This window comes from Chrysoperla carnea, chromosome 4 (assembly GCF_905475395.1).
Source record: "Chrysoperla carnea chromosome 4, inChrCarn1.1, whole genome shotgun sequence".
NCBI classification, from domain to species: Eukaryota; Metazoa; Arthropoda; class Insecta; order Neuroptera; family Chrysopidae; genus Chrysoperla; species Chrysoperla carnea.
Genome location: NC_058340.1, coordinates 7,505,291 through 7,527,124, shown reverse-complemented (window position 1 = coordinate 7,527,124; position 21,834 = coordinate 7,505,291). Strand labels below are relative to the sequence as shown.

At 27.2% G+C, this 21,834-nt stretch overlaps 1 protein-coding gene across 1 annotated transcript in view; it reads right to left on the bottom strand.

Annotated features, from left to right (window-relative positions):
* The window catches only part of LOC123298266 (probable JmjC domain-containing histone demethylation protein 2C), a 551,586-nt gene that overhangs the window by 146,851 nt on the left and 382,901 nt on the right, over positions 1–21,834 (bottom strand). The gene's annotated exons all lie outside the window — the stretch shown is intronic.

The following is a 21,834-nucleotide window of genomic DNA, read 5'->3' as shown; positions in this document are numbered from 1 at the left end:
TATTTTGAAAAAGTTTTGCTTCATGAAGAGAAAAAGACACAAAATGGCCAAATATAAAATTAAATTTAATTTTTGTCCTCTTTTTTAATAATTTTCGTCTTCACATTTTCTTTAAAGTATATTCACTTCGAGCTGTTTGTGACAAAACTAACCTTGATTCTGCCCCTAACCGATTATGAAGGGAGCGAGCAATTTATAATACAGGACTACTGTGCGTTATAAAATTTCAATTCATTCACCATCACTTAGAAATCTAATAAAAAAATTTCAAGTATCTATCTTCAATGATTTGTCCTCGAATTTTTCTGCCAGTTCGAACTTTATATATATAGCTTTATAACCATTTTTTCAAATTTTTCGAACAACGATAAAACATAGTTTCAGATTTTTGATTTACATAGAAGCACTGCTTGTGAGAAGAATAATTAGAATTTTCTTTTGTAAATATTACATGAGGTTGAAAAAACCTTAGCAACATGACCTTATAGCATATGTATCCATATTTGTCTTTCGTAATAAGGAGTTATAGAAAAAAGATACGGAGCAATTGGATTCAAAAGAAAAAACTTGATAAATACGGAAATTTGGGTTATATCAAATTGTTTAGGACATTTATATTCATTTGTCACCCATTGTGGTACCTATTTTCGACCTTCAGTTCATGAATTCATTCTAAAATATTAACATTTATAAGTAACATTTTTGGGGTTTTTCTTCTTTTTTATCAACGGGAAACCAATGGCTGTCTTTTACGACTTTGATTTCCAGTTCATGGTATTCTGGAATTGTTTTACCCTAACAGAAAAGTTCCCCGGTATACAACAAGGTAAGAAATGAAGTTTAATTGTTACAAAACACTAGTGTGATTTCGAGGTGATTATCTTCTCATACTGAACCATATTCAAAACAATATATATTTATAACAAAAATAATATATACCGATTATAAACTATCTCGTTAGCCTTATAAAATATATGAAGTTAGAAGAGTTTCTATGAAAGTTCTTATGTATAAATCAAAGAGGGAATGTATACTATATGTTATGATGTGATATGGTTATGTGTTACTGTGTATGATTGGTATTGTATGTGTATAACTTCAAGTGATGAGTCTGACCGGCAGGGCTCATGTATCACATGTACAATCCGTCTTTGTTTTATACATAATAACGACCATAAGAAATTTTCTTACTTCATATAATACAAATGGCTAACGATATGGTTTATAAACAGTAAAATATCTCATCAACAACTCTATCAAAATGTACCAGAAGATCATGTTTTAGTAATTTATTGGTGATAGTCAACAATTCATTTATTTTCTCATCGTTGATTGCCTTATCGTGTTTATTTCCCTCATAAATATTCATACACAAATAATAATATTATACACACGCATTCGTTCTCATCGCAGTGTAGAAAAATTCTTTTCACATTTGCAAACAATTCTCGATTCTTTATAATATAATATAAACTTGCTTCATCAACCACCCCGTCGCGCCATCATTACACTATCATCACTAGAATGAAGTAAATAATAAAAAATATTTTTATTTATAAAATTGAGAATATCCTTCAAATGACCTTTAATTTTATTTATTTAATTAATAGATGACATGTTTGTTATTACTTTTGTTTATGTTATTAAAAAAAAATCTAAAAATATAGAGCAGTGTTCTATATTAATTTGATATCTCGGGTTTCTGGGTCAAAGAGAAGGCCTGGAAAAGTATAAAATGATCCCGCGTTGTTTTAAGCTATCTAGTATATTTATCGATAGATGGCTTATGAATTTGTACGTCATAGCAAAGATATTAATTTTACTGCTTAGGATCTATGGTAAGGCAAATTTCAACGTAAAATTTATTTTTTTGTGTTTTTTTTTTGCCGACTGCTGGTTGTTTTACAGCTGGCTTCTGTTGACTTTTAATAATATTATAACACATTTTGATAGACGTATAATTAATTTTAAGATCAGTTTTTATGACGATATTCAAATATGTCATTACGGGTAAAATGATCCCTTTTATATATGTTAAAATGATCCCTAGTTTGAGTGTAAAATTATAATAGATAAAATGATCCTCCATCATGTGGCGGGACTTGAAAGTGATAATTTAAATGATTTTATCAGTAATTTTTGTTTTCGTGCTAATCGTTGATGCAATGTAAAAGAACAGTTAATATTTTATGTGAACTGTTTGGTAAAAAATGCAATGGGATCATTTTACTCATTATTCTTATAAGGTCGATCAAAACGATCCCTTTTGAGAAATACTGAATAGTTTGAGAAATACTGAAAATTGACACATATCAGAGAAATTGACATACCAATATTGTCACACTTGAATAAAGAAACCAAAAATATTTCGACATTGTACTTATGTCGAATAGGCTATATATTATATTTTTTCATAGGAAGAACATTATAGGCCACCTTCTCCTAATTCGTATTTAAATATTAAGGCTTCAAATTCAAAAATTACTTGAACAAACAGATAAAATGAAGAAAATTGGAGAAAGTTGGGATTAATAATGAGCAAAATCTTTAGCTTGAAGTCTTAGTTATGATATCATAAAAACTGCAATACTTAGACTACCCATATAATAGCAAGATTAAGCCCAAAATTATGCCATAGTGACCAGGACTAAGATATCTATATTCTCAATACAGTAAGGGTCTTGAAAGCACTTTGTTAAGTGCGTTATTTTTGTGTAGCTTATGATTGAACTAGTTAAAAAAAAACAAACGCTCGTTTAGGTGAATTATACGAACTAGTTATTTCAGCGGAGATTCAGCTCTTAGTTCTTTAGATCTTCTTATAAACTTAATTTATATATAATTTATTAGATTTTAAAATATTTTAAATTTTTAATTTAAAAGCTCCCAAATGAATGATCTCAGTGGTACCCAAGCCTAACTATAATGCCCAAGTCTAAGTAAATAAGCAAAACATTCTGTCAATGTTTAATAAATAAATTAATATTTTCAGTAAATAAATAATAGTTACGTAATACTTATTTTTAATTTAAAAATAATTATTTCTTATAAAAACATTCTATAAATATATTGATTTTGTATTGTTTACTGTCTTAATAGAAAAACTATTTATTGAAAAAAAAAAAATGTAATGAATTTATGGAATATATTAAAATCTATAAATAATAAATTATTATTAATAAATAAAAATAAATGCAAATTTTAATTATATCTGACACAATAATGTATGGTCATAAATTAATTATGGTCACTTATTTATTTATTGTTGTATTATACTTATATATATTTTTTTAAATATTTAAAAATATAAAATTATTAAAAAAAATAAAAATATAAATTATTAAAATTAAAAAAATTGAAAGGGAATTCATAATAAATATTATTCATTTCAAAATATAATGTTTCTATTGTTTTATTTATTTAAATTTTTTGCTAATTTAATAATTTATGGAAGTAGGTTTGTCAATGTTAATTAACAAGCAACTTTAGAAAATTTAAAACGCAGACAAAGGTCTTAATATAACTTAGTTAATTAATATTATACAGCTCTGATTTCTAGTTGAATCATAAAGTAAATGAGACTTCTTATAGTTGCTACTTGGTTAATCAGACTTTGTATTTTGGGACCTCGTCTAGATTCTCCCCAGGGTTCCATGCATATAATTTTCATAAAACGTTCACTGATTAATCAGTTTTTTCAAAAAGACCTTGGTTAAGGTTCTAGAAGATAGAATTAATAGGCGACCGATATTTTAAATCAAACTTTTCTACATTTTTCCATAATTTAGCGTTATTTTGCAAAATGATACTTAAAGGTATGTATTCATGCTATTCGTTTAAACTGTTTTTCGATTTATTGGACTTGTAGGATAGACGAAGAAACAAGGCACAAAAAATGATCAAGTTCAAAAAATTTGAGCAGTAAGTCGGATTTGAATGCGGTTTTCGGCATTCGATTCGGCAGAGAAAATCGCATTCAAACCCGATTTTATGCGATTCGAGAGTCTAACAGATGTTTTAGCTTCACTGTGTATTGAATAATTATGAATATGCAATCAAATGATTTCCTTTTTATTTTTAAACAAAATAAAAAATTTTAATAAAAATCAGGCTTCCACTCTTGAAATATCTAATTTAAGAATTTGCATAACATCGTCATAAAATCACCTCGTGCTAAGTCGTCGCACACAAACAATATCCGATGACCTTAATGCATGTAAGTTGTAATTATTAAATGAAATATTTCACAATGCAAACATTTTTACATATTTATAATTAGAAAATAATAATTAGTTCAATTATTGAATTGGTAATATTAGAAGCAATTTTAATATACAAATGGAATATTATTCATCAATAACAATAAAATTGTAATCAGTAAATTCTTAAAAAAAAAATATTAACCATTTTTATTTTTATTTGATGTTATTATTTATTTTACAATTTTAAAATAAATAATTAAACTTTTTGTTGAATGTGATAAGAAGCTTATCACAAAGTCAAGTACCTAGATTAATAAAATTTTTATTAGTAATATTTATGTGATGATAACAATTTCTTTTTTAAAAATACTTTCATAATAACGATAATATTCAATGAGGTTTTCATTGTAGCAACAAATGTATACATAATTTATCTTAAAACAATATTAAATATTATTAAATTACCTGTTTGATAATTTCTAATTTTTACTTTTATTTTAAAACCTGAGTATTTGTTTTCATAATAAAAAACTATCGTTTTGTTTTTTCCCGCATCGTACATAAAAGCTAAGACTTCCGAGAAGGAAAAAGAAAGCATGGATTATATTGAATCAGAATAAGATTGAATATAATTCATGCTTTGAGAACGCTTAATCTCAGGCAAGTTAAACTCTTTTGATATAATAATTCATTTTTAGAATCGCTCAGTTTAGTTCATCCACATGTGATGAACTAGTTCTTCTAATTCGCTTTTTTTAAAGTTGAGATAAACTTACGCTCATATATCTGACATCATGTTTAAACATAAATGACATTAAATTATTTTTCCAATAAATCTAAATATCAGAGACATTAATATTATTTTTATGTTTAATTCCTTTAAAAAAATACCCTTATCCTATAAGCAGGTACTTTTCAAACCATGAAGAATAAGTGGTATATTGCAACTGACAAGAAAAAAATACCTCAAACACAAATGTAAACTTTCTCTTCCAATGAAGAAAATTATTTTTTATATGTTTGATATTTTATAAATGATTATTATCAAATCTGATAATAAAATAAAATAAAATAATATAATATGTATCACAATCAAATTATTATCGAAAGTTATAAATATATTTTAATTTTAATATGATATGACATTTAATTTAATAAAAGGTCTACGAACTTAAATTCAGTCAAGTATAATACTTATAACATTGTATAAATAATAAATAGGTAGTAAGGTAATAGGTACATGACTAACTAACTCTATTGTATAAATGTATGATTTGCAATATTGTTCAATTAATTAATATAATAGAACAATAGTAGTCATTTTGTTTTGTCAAGACGTTTATTTTGATACAAATTTCTGTAGCAGCCTTGGAAAATAAAATAAAATAATGCTGAATACTGTTGGTTATTAGCCGTTAAAATAAATTATAAGAAGTGCTGCCTTCTAAGGATTACAGTCAAGGCCTTTAAGAAAAGCCACACTTTTTGTTTCGATAAAAATACACAATATTTGCTAAACTGCGCTAAATAAACTAATCTAGGAATGATTGATAAGAGAGAGACTAGCCATGAAAATATCCTGCATTGACAAATAAAAGAATGTCTCGCTAAAAGGTATCCTGTTATTATCATCAAATTTCGAGGCCAAGCGGATTCAAAGGCTTAGTTGCTAGGGGATCGATCGGGCTATCTTTGTATTTATTATTCGAAACAGTTTATCAGAAACCAAAATAATTCGATTATATTACCATCTGACTTGTCTATTAAAACATTACTCGTTTTAAATAAAAATTTTTGAATAAATAAAGATTAATATCGATGCTGATTGATTATTAAATTCATGAAGGTTATATTTAAATAAAATTTATATTTTTTAAATAATAATTGCAATAGCAATGAACAATAAAAAAGCATTCCCATTGTATTTTTTTTTTTTGCAAATGAATTTCCTGATTACATAACAAATGAGCATTATAATACATAGTAATAAGTGCAGTACACTAAGTTTTGTTGGCTGTCTGACTGAATTTACGAATATTGTTTATTTTATTTAAGAACTCGTGAAAGCGGAACATATGAATGAATGAATATATGGTACTATTACAATCAAAAGTGGCATACCGCGTTTCAAATATTTACACTTGATTTATGACGAATTTAACCGATAAAAAAAAATTTTAAATCGTTTTTATTTTAATAACCTTGGTTCAAAACCTTACATCGAAAATCGAACAATATGGACAAAATGTTTCAAAAATTTTGAACGAAGCTGTTACAGCCGGTAATATACAGTAACAGTATATTTGAAACTACTGTAATGATTCTTGAGATGTTTTTAAACAATGTCTAGTATATTAACAATATAAGAGTATGTTAAGTTTATTCTCAAGTTTATGATTGAAAAATTGATTACACTCGAAGGACTAGGGCCAATCTGATGTCAGAACATGATGCCTACCATCAAACCCTGTATCAAGCGGTCAAAACAGTTTTGTATTTGCACATATAAAACCTCAGGTGGTACCTTTGCATCAAGTACACTAAATTGTTACATTTTGCAACTAAATACAAAATCAATTCGTTGGATAATATTAAACACAATCATTTGTTTGTAATTGAATCTAAATAATCCATTGAGTTAGAGAGTTACAATTATATATATATATTAAAGTTTAGCTTATTTCAATGTATACAGGGTGGTTCAATTTAATCTATTATGACTAATAGTTAGTTTTTAGTTATCCAATCAAAAAATAACTTAAAACAAAAATTGCAGGGTTTGATGGAGAACGTCATGTTCTGACATTAGATTGCACTTTATTCTTCGGGTTGCTTTAATAGTCAATTTAGATCCTAAAAGAGAAGATACAGAATAACACTTTAAATTAGAAAGCAGATTCTATCCTCATAAAAAAACTAATATTTTATTTTGAAACATTTTTTAGAAAATCTTTAGCATTCGATCATTTTTGCATTTATTCGAAAGAAAATACTCTAGCTTAAGACAAAAATTATTAAGGATAATCAAGTTCATTTGTTTGTGTTAATTACTTTTAAGTACAGTAAATTTTCGAGATCATTTGAAGATCAAGGTCAAATAACCTTGAAACTAGAATTTCAGGCCAGTCATGGACACAGGCAAATGTTTTCTATTGGCCTTGACAACTTTTGGCTAAAGCATTTTTCTGTAGCGCCTCTTTTAATTAAATGCAATTATGGCATATTTTTCCGAAAGTTAACGATTTTCGAAAAAATGTTTTAAATGAAAAATGTTAGTTTTTTTAATGAGGATCAACTTTCTAATAAAGTGTTATTCTATTTCATACATTTTAGGACGAAAGTTGAATATTAAAGCAACTAGGTTCAATGTGATGTCAAAATATAATCAAACTCTGCAACTTTTTTTAAAGTTATGTTTGATTGTTTAACTACAAAACGAATGAGTAGCCATTAGAGATTAATGATTCACCCTGTATATTTCCGTTTGTCATTTATTGTATGACTGTAGAATTGTGTTATTCACGTACAGAAATACCAAAAATTAATTTCTGCTATCGTGACGTAGCTTCCTCCACATCAAAACTAGTAACAATTGGTTGTACTTAAAATTAATGATGTAAGAGTTAGTTAAGGTTCTAGAAGTGCCGCGTACCATGCATTTTTCAAACTTCGATTCTCAAATGGAGTCGATTGAATTGTTAAAAATTAAAGCAAAATGAAATGAAGTAGAAATAATTTCGGGTGGGCAGTTAGATTCCCGATTGAAAATAAAGCAAAGATATTGAAGAATTGTATTCTTATTTTTGATTTAAATTCATGAAGTTATAACAAAATTCATCATCAAAGTTGAAAATAAGGTACAAATAATTTTAACTACAAGTCTAAATTTGCCTTGGCGCTCGTGCTACCTTTTAATCTGGAACAGATCTAGCAAAAAATGCTCTCTGAATGAACCCCAAGGAACATGCAGAGACTAACAAAAAGAGACACATATAGACGTGGCGCCAATAGTGGTTGTTTAACTTTGAGACTAGTCAAATAGGAATGTGGCAAGAGCTTGCAACTCTCGCTCAATACTAGAGGAAGAACTTTTACATGACCCGGAGGCGTAGACTCGTAAAAACCGTTTTATAAAAGATCTAGGAATTTACATGCTATAGCTTTCAAATGCGTAAGGTATGCAATCTGTTTTTTCAAATACACAGTAAAATTACAAAGTAGAGCTATATTATTGAAATATAATGTATTGTTTAAATTATTATTTGAATTAATACAATTAAATTATATAGGTATTAATAATATACATTATACATAGTATATGTATATATATTTCTATTTATATTATTTATTTAGTAAAATTTATGCATGGGAAAATAATTATTTTACATTTTGAAAATTAATTTGTTTTTAAAATTACAATATTTTGTATTTGTACTTATATCATAAATAAATTTAGGTACATACATAATAGGTTCATGTATGTATTTTATGTTAGTTATTAATATTAATATAATGTTACATATTATATTTTATATTATATATAGTTATTATATTGAATATATAGAACATATTGTACGTGGTAACAATTATTTATAGCTATTTTAATATCAATTACCCCATTTTTACTTTACAAATTTGATGATAAAATAATTATTTTACATTCATGATTTGTTTATTAACGAATAGTCAGATTGAGATTTATAATGTTCAAACATTAAAACTAATGCTGGGGAAAATGTAGATAGGAACATTAAAAACGTAGACGTAAAATATATCCGTATTTTAAAAGTTCACATTTTAATTCTCAGATTACTCCGAGTTATTTAGTGCTGTCACCTTTCAACTGTAAAATTAAGACATTGTGGATACAAAACGACAATGTTTACAAGACATACTAAAACAAAAACGTCCCACAGGAGGGATAAAATACACACTTATATGTCGGTTCAAAGTTGCTCCAAACTAATAAAATTTTTTAGAGAATTTTGTGTAGCTTTTTGAACAATTATATTCAAAGATATCTGGCATGCGACTCTCTCAGGTGTATTGCGTTAGCACAGGTAGGTGATAAAATTTTCTTCAGTGTACATACACCAAAATATACATATACCGTTCAAATATGAATCTTCCTGTATAAGAAAAATATTACAAATACTTTCAAATTTTGGCATTCGTTTAGTTTTCCTATTTGTCACAAAACACAGAGCAGTTGTCCAAAAACATTGGAGGCATAAAATTCACGAGACCTGTTAATAATTTGTAGGTAAATTTTTTGTTTTAAACAGCAAATAAAAAGTAAATGAATGAAAAAAGTATAAAAGTAAAAAATGATAGAAGAGTCAGCCATAGATACTTAAATATATATAAGGCACAAAATCAAGAAGGTGGTAAATTTGCTTCGGAGGATTTTAAAAAAGTAATTTATTTATTTTTAATAAAATAATATACTAACATTATTAATATCAATTTATATCGACAATATTTGTTAAGAAGCACTCCACGAATAACAATAGCTGTTATATATACCTGGAACGCACACTTATTTAAATATATTTAGTCACAGTGTGCTATTTAGCAGAGGGCGCTTGCTAGTACGGAATAATAATAAATAATTGAGCGCTTTTTGTAAGTAAAAAATTTAAGAGGCAGGTATCCTTCCAGGAACGTTTTTCTGGTGTACACTAATCTAAAAAAAATTTGTTTAGGAAGATAAAAATTATCTTTATTTGTATATCTATCTAAAAACGTCATTCCTGGAATAATCGGTTGTTGTCAAGGTTGTCATTATTTTAATTTTTTTTCAGTGCATACTTCTTAATTTCTTACTAGTTCCGCTAAGATATCGATAAGAGTAAATATTAGTTGGGGAATTATTAAAATTGGATTTTCAGAAATTTCGAATTTGAAACAGTATTTTTCATTAAAAAATCCAACAGGTTTTTCAGAAATTCCAAATACAGAATTCACCACTTCGGTGATTTTGTGCCATTTACAGTTTATGCAGTGTAGTACCCTATGTATGTAAATATGAGAGAGAATTCACGTGTTTCACTGGATAAAATTACAACAAAATAACATTTTCAACAAACCACACAATATCCAAACATAAACATCAACAACATCAACATATAATATTGAAAATAACCTTGGCAAAGTTATATAATTTGTTAGAAATAACAAAATTAATTATAAAATTTTGAATGAGAGTCAGAGAGAATAATATTAATTAAATTGTGTATTTTAATTAGTTTTGAAAATTTTATATATTACATAAAATATGAATATGCTGCAGTGCTTGCCTAAACGAACGATATTATACATGTACCTATAGATATAATATATATATATATATATATATATATATATTTAAATTTTATATGTTATTAATAAAATATTATTTCAAAATGAAGTTTTAAGTCTTCTCTTGTAACAGCCCGATTTTATTAAAAAATTAAATCGGAAATAAACTAGGTACGCCCAGGAAAAAAACCGCGATCAATAGAACTCCATTACTAAAATCATATTTCTCTCTTATTTAATGTTTAGATGCTTTTTATTGAAATAAAAATAGCAAAATGGATTTTTCAATGAATTTATTTCTTGATGTTGATATACCGACGTAAAAAAGGGAAAAATAGGCCTGGAAATTTGATATCCTTAACTGGCATATTCTTCACACTAACTCAACTAAAATGCGCTCAAGCCCATTTTAAAGGGCATAGGGAGGTGTACAAAGCATTAACCACCACGAAATTGGCTATGGTTTTGTGAAAAAAAGGAGTATGTAGGCTTGGAAGTGATTACTCCCAAAAGGTACATTATTGACAACAATTTTACTTACATACCGATTTTCAACCCTATACCTCAATTTGAATAGGCTCTGCAGATGTGCAAAACCATAAAAATGGTAAAAAAGCGGAGTCCGATTTTGATTTAAATTAAAGATTTCTGTAAAAATTTAAAATAGTAAATGTCAAATTCATGGCTACCTTTTCATACTGAATGAATTATGACTACTTTACAATTTAAAAAATTGAAAACTGTGCATATCTTTTAGCTGCGTAAAACAATCCCTTGAAGTATTATGGAACGTTGATAAGTGAGATCAAAAGAGGTGGAGGCTATAAAGGGGTGGTTTTAACTTTTAAGCCCAATGAAGCGGGCAGGTATCAAGCTAGTACTATAAAAATATGAAATATTAATTTATCGGGAAAAAAATTCCCAACAACATTTTATAAATTATTTTTGAGGATCGGAATTTTTTTTTAAATTTTTTTATAGAAATGTTAGTTTTTCTTTATGCTTATTTAAATATTTATATTTGATAAAAGCTTGATTGAATGAAGCACGTGCGATATACATACAACAAAACAAACGTAATAAACTAATTATGTTTTAAATACTTTTTCATTGAATATATTAAACCACTAAAAATAATTAACTTTGAAATATAAATATATATAAACTTAGGTATAATATATATATGTATATGATTGAGTATTGTTAGGATTTTATATACAATAATGAATGATTAAAACTTTATTTATTATTTCAACCTCAAATCTAATTATAAAATCAATAATAAATTTTAATAACATTAATTTAATTGGAGAATAATAAAAATATATATAATAACAACAAATAGTAGCTATAATATACTTTATATTATTATACATACACTTTTAGTTTTAGCAATTAAAAATATATCAATCAGGTGTTGTAATTATTGTTTTGTTGGAAGGATTCTTTAGAATAATCATGTTGGGTATATGAACCCAACGTTGTAAAGATGTTCGGAACAATAAACCTGAATTCGTTGTGTGCGTGGTCATGGTAGGGACAATAAAATCGATGCCAGCGCTTCCAGTGAAAAATTTTGGCGGTAAAGGAGGCTGTTATGATTAATTTGCAGTTCTTTACATGTTAAACTTACAAAAAATGTCAAATTAAAACTATTGAACAAAGTCGCTTTTTCTGTCCCTATGTCCCTATGTCCCTTTGTACGCTTAAATCTTTGAAACTACGCAACGGATTTTGATGCGGTTTTTTTTAATAGATAGAGAGATTCAAGAGGAAGGTTTTTATGTATAATACATCCATATTATAGTAGAGTAAGGGGTTGAAATAGGGGTTGAAAGGGATATGCTTCAAAAACTAAAAAAGTTTTGCATCGATTAAGCTCAAATATTGACACGATATACAACCAGCTTCAAAGATCTATTGTTTTTATCTACTTTTAACCTTCGGAGGGTAGAAAGGTGTAGCGAGAAAGTGGGAAGGAATTATCGAATATTTACAAATATACCTAAGTGGGGTATCAAATAAAAGAGGATGACGTGTACATTACAAAACTGTTATCCCACGCAAGGAAATGTGGAGGGAGGGGTGCAAGTGGGGATGTTGCCCAGCAAAGCGGGTAGTTCACAGCTAGTGAATAATAAAATCATATTTGTCATAATATGTATGTCAGTATTGTCATTTGTAAAATAAATGACAAGTTGAAAAGACACAGAATAAATACATTAACTAATTAACAAATATATAATATAGAAAATACAAAAGAGAGAAACTGACAATAATATAATAATTAAACGGTTTAAAATGTACCAACAATAATAATGAAGTTCAATTGAAACAGATCGACACACTGACTACACTGCATCAGTCATTATTATAATTATCGACGAGTTCAATCATGTGAGTTAATTATTTTTTATTCCATTCTATAACAGTAATAATGTTTTTTTATCCATGATTGAACTGATTCAATTGGAATATGGAACATTTATATTTATACATTATAGATACAATTATATTATTATTTCTGTAAGCTCAATCGATTATACAGGGTATGTAGAACTGGAGTTAAAACTGTCCGGATATCAATCCGGGAAATAAAATAGAAAAAATTTTAAAAAAATATCGAGAAGTGTCGTGAGACACCCGGTAGAAACCATATTCCTTTCGTACCTTGGTACATTGTAGCGGTTAATTTTTTTATTTACAAGATATTTTTCTGAAAATTTAAGGTATTAAAATTTAAGGAGTCAAATTCTATAACTACTTTTAGTTTTTACTGAAACATCACTGAATCCAGCGAAACACATAATAAAAAATTATGGAATCTTTGTGTAAATTTTTTACAAATTGCTATTTAAATTGACCTTAAATATAGTAAGTTCACAAACTTGTTACTCGGGTTTTGGAGTCGTTAAACACAAATTGTCTTCGAGGTACTTGGTGAACAAGGTAAAGCCTATCCCCGCTTTTTCTTGGAATCGAAACGTAATCGTTTCTAATAGGGCACGGTCATCTTTAACCTAATACGGCCTCATGATTGCATAAATTTCTACATGCAACACTATGTATCATTCACCTATATATAAAAATAATAACACGAATGAATTGCATTTCATGCGACAAACATATTTATTATTGCATGAAATACAAAACAACAGAATTGAACTGAAGTTATGACGTAAGGACAGTCACCTTTTAGTATTATTTAAACATACTGACCTTATTATTCTTACTTCATGAACTCGTGTCTTTAAAATTTATGAATACCAATTTTATCTTCAAATATTTACAAAGATATTAAAACTTATTGTATAAACTAAACTCCGTCGTACGTGAACTATATATTTTAATGAGTGCTGTCTGCGCCTATTTATACGTTAACGATGTAAATTGTTTCTAAAATTCTAAAACGTGAAAAACTTGATGGTTATAACGTTACTGCAATTGTTGAATTTAGATATAACGCGAACTCAGCTTGGCAAATTTTAACTCTATACCAATAGACGCGAAGTCAGTAAACACTTACTCTACGCTTAATTGAATATCCCGAAAAGGATGGCTTTGAGAGCTATGTTTTTTGTGTATAGATGATTTGGGTGCTGGCTTTAGTAGTTGCCGCTATTAACCCGACAGCACTCGCGTTTAGAACATTTGCTTACGCTCGAATTAAAACAAATAAATAACATTTATTTTGTAAAATTTGTTGAATTGATAATTCGAGTTCCAATTTCAATTTCAGTGCACGTAAATATTTTTAAAAAATTGATCATTTTAACGTGTAAACATTATTTTAAGTTGTTGTGCAAATAGTCACTGTTAAATGATTAACACTAACAATTTACACTATTATAGATATTATAAACCACTGCATTATGTATACAAATTTAATAAATTTACATATAAAGCGAAAATTTATGCATTATCAGTGAATATAATTCATTATATGCACAAAATGTTCTTAAATATTCTACATTGCCCCGTCACTAACTATGTTTTGTATTAAATTAAACTTAATTAGTTCACAAAGACATGCATTTGGATTATCACAACCATTGATTACTTATCAAAGCTGTTTAAAAAGATCTATGGTTATCTTTCTAAGTTTTATAAACATTTGAGAAGTTTTATTTTGCGATTTTCATCAATTTATCAAGTTTTTGGAAAACCAGACTTGAAATTTACATTAAAGACAAAATTTTTATATTTTTCGAAATAACACTTGTATTAATTTCCCTAGAAGAATGAAATTCATAGTTAGTTTTAAAGTTTTAGTTCAATATACGCCCCAAACATCCTGGCACCTGTGGTACATTGTGCTTCCCTGATTTTCATAAGCCCGTAATTTATTTTCCAGTCTTTTTACTTACACGTCTCACTTCGTACTAAGTTTTATATCTTGTGCTACCCATCTTTGATTAAGATAACCTAGATAATCGTGTAATTATGGCTAATGTCTTTCCCCGGAAAAGCATAGGTTTTATTAATGATCGGAAATAATTTTGGCATGGGGCGATGAACTTTGCTAACTGAATCAATTTTTCAAACATACAAAAGATTTGAATGAATGTAAACCTCTATTATTTGCCTTCATTAAGTATAAAGTGCTTTAATTTAAATTTATAATTATATTACAAATAAACATTTTCACTTTGCTTGTATTTTGTTTGCTGATGATAATGGCATAGTTAAGAGAAAGATGTCAATTGCCTCAATTATTTAAAAGGAAGATAAATAAATATGATGATTCACACCACATGTCTCCACTTTAAAAATAACAATAAAAAATAAATGATAATAATAGTAATAATAATAATAATAATAATAATAATAATAATAATAACATAAAATAACAGTAAATATTAAAATCACTAACAACAAAATTACAAGCAACTATAAATGGCCTCATTACAAACTAAAATGACAACATTATTTAATTATTATATCCATCCATATTTATATTAAGTAAATAAATATATTTAATTGAAAAAGGTGAAAGTAAAAATCCAAAGAAAATCATTATCTAAATATACAAATCATCATTATCTCATTAAATATACCTTTATTATATATGAAATTATAATTATACGCAGATGAGGTTTTGTCTATTTAAAAAAAACTAAAGATTAGATAAAATAAATTAACTCTGTATATACTGAAATTTAATTATTATGTGTGTCCTGGAAAAACGCAAAACAAATTATTTAAACGAAATCTGCGATAAGATATATGCCGTTGGAATTTGGGCAAATTGTGAAGATTTTTCATTTTTCTATTACCCCGCCAGACTTTGCTGTAGGACATTCTGGTTGCATGGAAATAGATGTGAAGTATCTAGTAAATTTTATGAAATTTGATAAACCCTCGGTAAAAGGGTCCACTTTTTTTTTTTAAACTGATGCAGCAGTGATGAATGTTTTCACAAAATTTCACAAATAATTAATTATTCAAATATCAATTATTGAGTTATTTACATAAAACAGTATATACACTCTAAATTACTAATTTCAAAACTAACAATTTTTTTAATCATTTTATTTCCATTTTATGAAAAAAATTATTATTAATTTGACCTAAATTTTTATTTAAAATACAAAATTATTAATAGTTTTTATGGAGTTTTTTAAAACCAGGCATTAAAAAACAATAAACTGGCGGGATCGAATCTGTGACTTATTCGTAACCAAAGTTTCACGTATTAGCTATACGGGATGAGTTGCAGTCATGGAAACTTTTTGAAAGCGTGAATAGGAGATGAAATTGTAAGCGGAAAAGTCTTTTTTGCACCTTTTAGAAATACTTTCAAAAGTCAATACTTTTCGAGCTATTATTTTGATTCGAGTATTTAACGTTAAATAACTTAAAAAATTTGACGTTTAAAATAGCAGATTAAAAAAAAGGTACGAGAACTTTTTTCATTTTCTAGGTTTTTTATACTACTTTTAAAAGTGTATTATATACTTTTTTCAAAAAACGTCAAATTTTTCAGTTATTTAACGTTAAATACTGGAATCAAAATATATAATCTTTCATTTCTAATCGAACTGTAAAGACATAAATTGTAGGAAATTTTCTGCCGTTTAAATTTGTATGCATACATTTTCCTCGTAAAATGACTTGAAAAGGAGATATTGTCAAAAAACTGCATTTCGACGCAATTTTTCCAATACAGCAGCGCGAGCTGTAAAGATACAAAGTAGGAAAATTGAAATTCCAAAAGATCACCTCAAAATCTATAAAATGACCCATTTTCAAAACTCCCGGAAAACTTTCCAGGTAAGACTGCCAGATGACTAAACTAATTATTGAAAGACTCCTTATAGATGATTCTAGACTCTTCCAAAAATGAACTGGCATTAAAACTTCTCACAAACGATTTTCAACAAAAAAAAAATAAAAAAAATTGACGGTCATCGCTCTAATACTCCAATGATTTATATTTATAATTATATCATCATTATAAAATGAATAAAAAAAAATATAATTAAAAAGTTCAAATTGCGTCACCTTTTATATTATATATCTTATCATAATATAAATAAATAAATAAATAATAAAAGAAATAACTAAAATAATATTTTAATTATATTTTAAATCATAAATAATTAGATTATAATCATTTTGAAATTGTATACATACTTCAACTACTAAAATACATTTATGTACACTGTACAGTTTTAATAGGCTCCACTAAATTAAACTTGGTTGGTATTCACATACGTATAATGTATAATTAAATTATTATAATTAAGCGTATAGCTACTAAGTACTACCTACTATCTCATCTATCAATGTTTTTAACTAAAGAAACATATGTGTCTATCTTGTGTATACAGGTGGTCTAAAATATCGTAATTTTTATTAACTTCCCAATTTAGCGAAATTCTTGTAATCGGTCTAAAAATTTAATTTGAAATTTTCAACATATCTTTACGACTCATAGTCAGAACAACGTGCTCACAACACTATTAGATTAATGTCTCTGTGTACGCATTTGTGTGTTTGAGTGTGTTCGGGGAATGAAAGATGATAGTGATAGTTAAAAACACACAATACCAGATAGAATAACACTTTAAATTTGAAAGTTGATTCTCATAAAAAAAACTGATAATTTTGGGTTCAAAATATATATAGTATACCATGTGTGTTTGTACCATCTAGGCATATACATATCTGTAGTATGACAGAATACATCCGTTTAGTAATGCATCTAAGTGAGAGGTATTATTTACATGTATTGAACACTAGTTGGAAGACGCTTGGAGAGTGGGAGTTTTTTAGTTACAGATAACTAGTAAGTATGCAACAAAACTCCCACTCTCTGCATGCACACAACAGAAGATCTGTCGTATCGTATCTGTAGTCTTACAACACATGTATATAATACTCTCTCGCTTAGATGCATTACTAAATGGATGTATTCTATCATACTACAGATATGTATATGCCTAGATGGTACAAACACACATGGTATAGAAAGAATTCTGAAGATCATTTTAAATAATCACTGTCATTTCATCAACAAACCATCGAGTTTTAATACACTGAAAAATAATACTTAATATCAACATCAACATCGATATGAGGTTGCCTCAACCTCATCGCGAGAGCAAATATGGCAAATGAGACAACGAATGTGATACAACTACCATACGGGTTATGTGGTGAAGTTGACACAACCCCATGAGTTGTTTGTATGAAAGTAATATACTGTCTAGTAAATTTCAAATATTGTTGTTTTGAAATGCAACATAGTTTTAAACAACCCTTTTTCGGATTGGTTCTATCACTTATAAATATCATTACAAAATAATGATGTGATTGACACACCCGCATGAGCAGGTTTATTAGGTTTTTTTTTAAAAAAAGTCAGATTTTTTCGAGTTGCCGTTGTACCTACTGGACTACCAACGGTTGTTATAAATGTATAAAAATATGTTAAATATTATAAAAATGATCGAGTTTATTTCAAACTCTCTGTAAATTAGTTACAACAACTTTCATGTAGTTGACATAACCGCACATTGGCTAGGCATGGTAGGTATGTGTTCGTAGTAACCAAATCCTATATTTAAAGCAAACGAAAATAAATTTTTTTTAAATTCGTCTATTTGCTTTATTTACACGATTATATATTCCAACTATTTTTTTAAATCAATCTCTTTCATAGAAGTAATGATTTTGTTTATTTAACTTCAGTGATTTTGTATCAATGAATTCATATTTTAAATTCAATTACATTATATTATAAATACAAGTATTTAGCTATACTTGTACCAATCATTAGGAAATTGTTTGAAAGTATTTTTATTTTATTTCAATATGAAACGACCAACTTCGGGATGAGGTCATTTTTTTCAGTGTAACCAAAAACAATCAAGCGTTTTAAAACTGGTCACCCGGTATGTAAGTATGTAAGGTTATTACGAATTGATAATTATCTTAATAACTTATAATACATTCTTCAACAGTAATGTATAGTTAATGTATGCGCAGCGCACATGATTGTTTTGTTGTATCGCATAATAATTATTTAGTATGTAAAATACTACTCTATGTACAAAAATTACTTATTTATTGCTGTTTACTTCCGTCTTAATATTTATATTACTGCACATCATATTCATAAATATTAAATGAAAAGGAATTTTTAATTAACTATAAAAAAAATGGGTATAAAATTTAATTATATTATTTAATAGAAAATTGTTACACGATCTAGGGTCGTTTTATAGCTTTTCATTCATTTTTGGATATTCGATTGTAGAAAGTATTTTTGCGAATTCTTTCAATTATCTTTCGGTTATTTTATTAAAAAGTTTCCAAATAAAGGTAATACTTCCGTTACAGCTCATTCTAGGAAACATGTTTTAATACTGTACTTAACAGTGAAACATGCTAGTACAGCGATCGAGTTTATTTTGACATCAATGGTTTATAACAATTTTTTATAAAGTAATTTTATCATAGTTTTGATTGTTCTGGAAAAAATTTTGAATTTTTTTGATTTGTGAATTTAACGCTTTTTGAAAGTTATTGCAAAATAAAGGTTATGGTCTCATACCTAGTCTTTTCTAAAAGAGCTAGCGGGTTGTATGAACACTCATTTTATTGAAAAGACCTAAATTAATAATATCATTATTTATTTAACATCTCTGTAGCAAAAATTCTAAAGAAAAAATAATTTTATATTTTTTGATTTTAAGCAAAAGTACCTCTTGTGATTTTTTCTCTACACGCTTAGTTTTCGATATAAAAGTTCTTGAAAAGTTAACAGTGCAATATTCGATTTAAAAAAAAAGTGACATTTTTTCAATCTCTGAGGCAAGTCGCTTAGCTAACGAAGCCCTTGCGCTACGAATTTTTTAGAACGTAGGAACATGGATAGAATTTGTACAAATAACCACAACATTTTTCTAAATTTTTTAAGTTATGGTTATTTAAGTGCGATAGTGTTTTCTCACAAACAAATTTATAAACAAATAGAATTATTTCGTATTTCCGGTATTAATAGCAATTTTAATATAATAACACAGACTTATTTCGATTTTCTAAAAAATCTTTATTAGGTACAAAGTTACTGTGAAAGAACTAGTAAATTTAATAATTCTCCATTTGTAAGAAAAAGAAAAAATTATCATCAAATAGTGTGGTTGCTTATTATATACTTTAATAAATAAGCTCTAACTAGATTCCAAAGGGGTGTGGTCAATAATCAACTTACCGGAAACCACAATTCTTGCATAATAATTTATTTAAAAGTGGTTGTATTTTGATAGTCGGTCAAGTATAAATCACAGTATTGTGGAAATGTCATTTTAGACTAACACTTTTATTTTAAATAATTAATGAGCCTTGAAAACATTAAATATTATGATGAAGTTGTATTAATATTCCTAATAAGGCATTATACTAACCAGTTGGTTCCGATTACTTGCATAAGGATATAATATTTACCTGAAACAAAAGAAAAAGTCTGTTGTTAACTCATTTGAGGGACACTAAAGTGTTAAATTTAATCATTTCGGTAGCTACAGGTGTAGCAGCACTTTTGACTTGATTACATGTATTTCGTTATGTTATGGAAATTTAAAGCCGATCGATTTTTAAAAAATCGCCTTCTTCAGATAGCCAGAACTTTTTTTTTCCGCTCGAAATCTTTTGAAATTTTCAGAAAGTATATTTCATTATATCCTCAATAGACCCTTGAATATAAGTGGTTTCCGAGCTATGAATTTTTTAAAATATCACAATCAGATACCATTCCAGCCATTTATCACAAAAAACCCGATAACCGTATATGATTTCATTTTAATGCTATTGCAGGCATGGGCAAACGTGGCTTTAAGAAGACATTCATACTTCTGTATCTACAATACGAATAAGACAGTGACAACCAAAAATACGAGTAAGACAGAGAGACAACATTATTTTTCTACCTATCTCATTACTATAAGAGAAACTGAGATAGGTAGACGAGTCGTATACCCGTCTCGCTTCCTCCCCTATGAGCAATGTAGACTTGAAAAAAGAGACACACAATAAAGTTTATGGCACCCACTAAAGTTATAACAATGGTGACTTCGATTTAAAATAACTCGAAAAATTATTCTTTATTAAACTGTTTATGAATTTAATCACTTTTACATATCCATCCTATTAGAAATTCTTATGCTTATACAACATCTGTCCTGTATGATCACAGACCTTATATAAAAACTTTCGACCAATACAAATTTTTGAGGCTAGGAAATCACACTTTTGCCGAATTGCCGAAATATTTATTAGATTTGTCTTTAATTGTTTAACTTTTAACGATGTCAAGTATCATTTAATAATTTCGCATTTACTATTGTTGAACAAGGAAATTGGTTTTTTATGTCTCGTTTTAAAGGTAGATGAAAATCCCAATATCCTGAAAAATTTTTGTGGCTTTTTTTAATAATACGTTTTTTCAACTAAAGAAAAAGAACTTTCCAAGACTAGACTTATTTCCTATAATTCTGTTCAATAATATTCCACCAATAATAAATAAGTTGTAGAATTGCTTAAAGATCGCAACTGAATTGAATTATGTTAAAGAATATTTGATTATCTGCAATGTATTTGGTATTCATTCCTTTCACTATTTTTTAAAATTTTAATTTTATAACATTGTTAAATAATATTCACGTTTTAGACCTAAGTATGTAAGTAATGTTTTTTTTACAATAGAATTTACAATAAATATAATGATAATACTACATACAAAGTACTTAATACAAAGTAACTTAACTGTTCATTGACACAATAAACTTTATTATTTAAACATTACAATATTATCATTAACATCAAC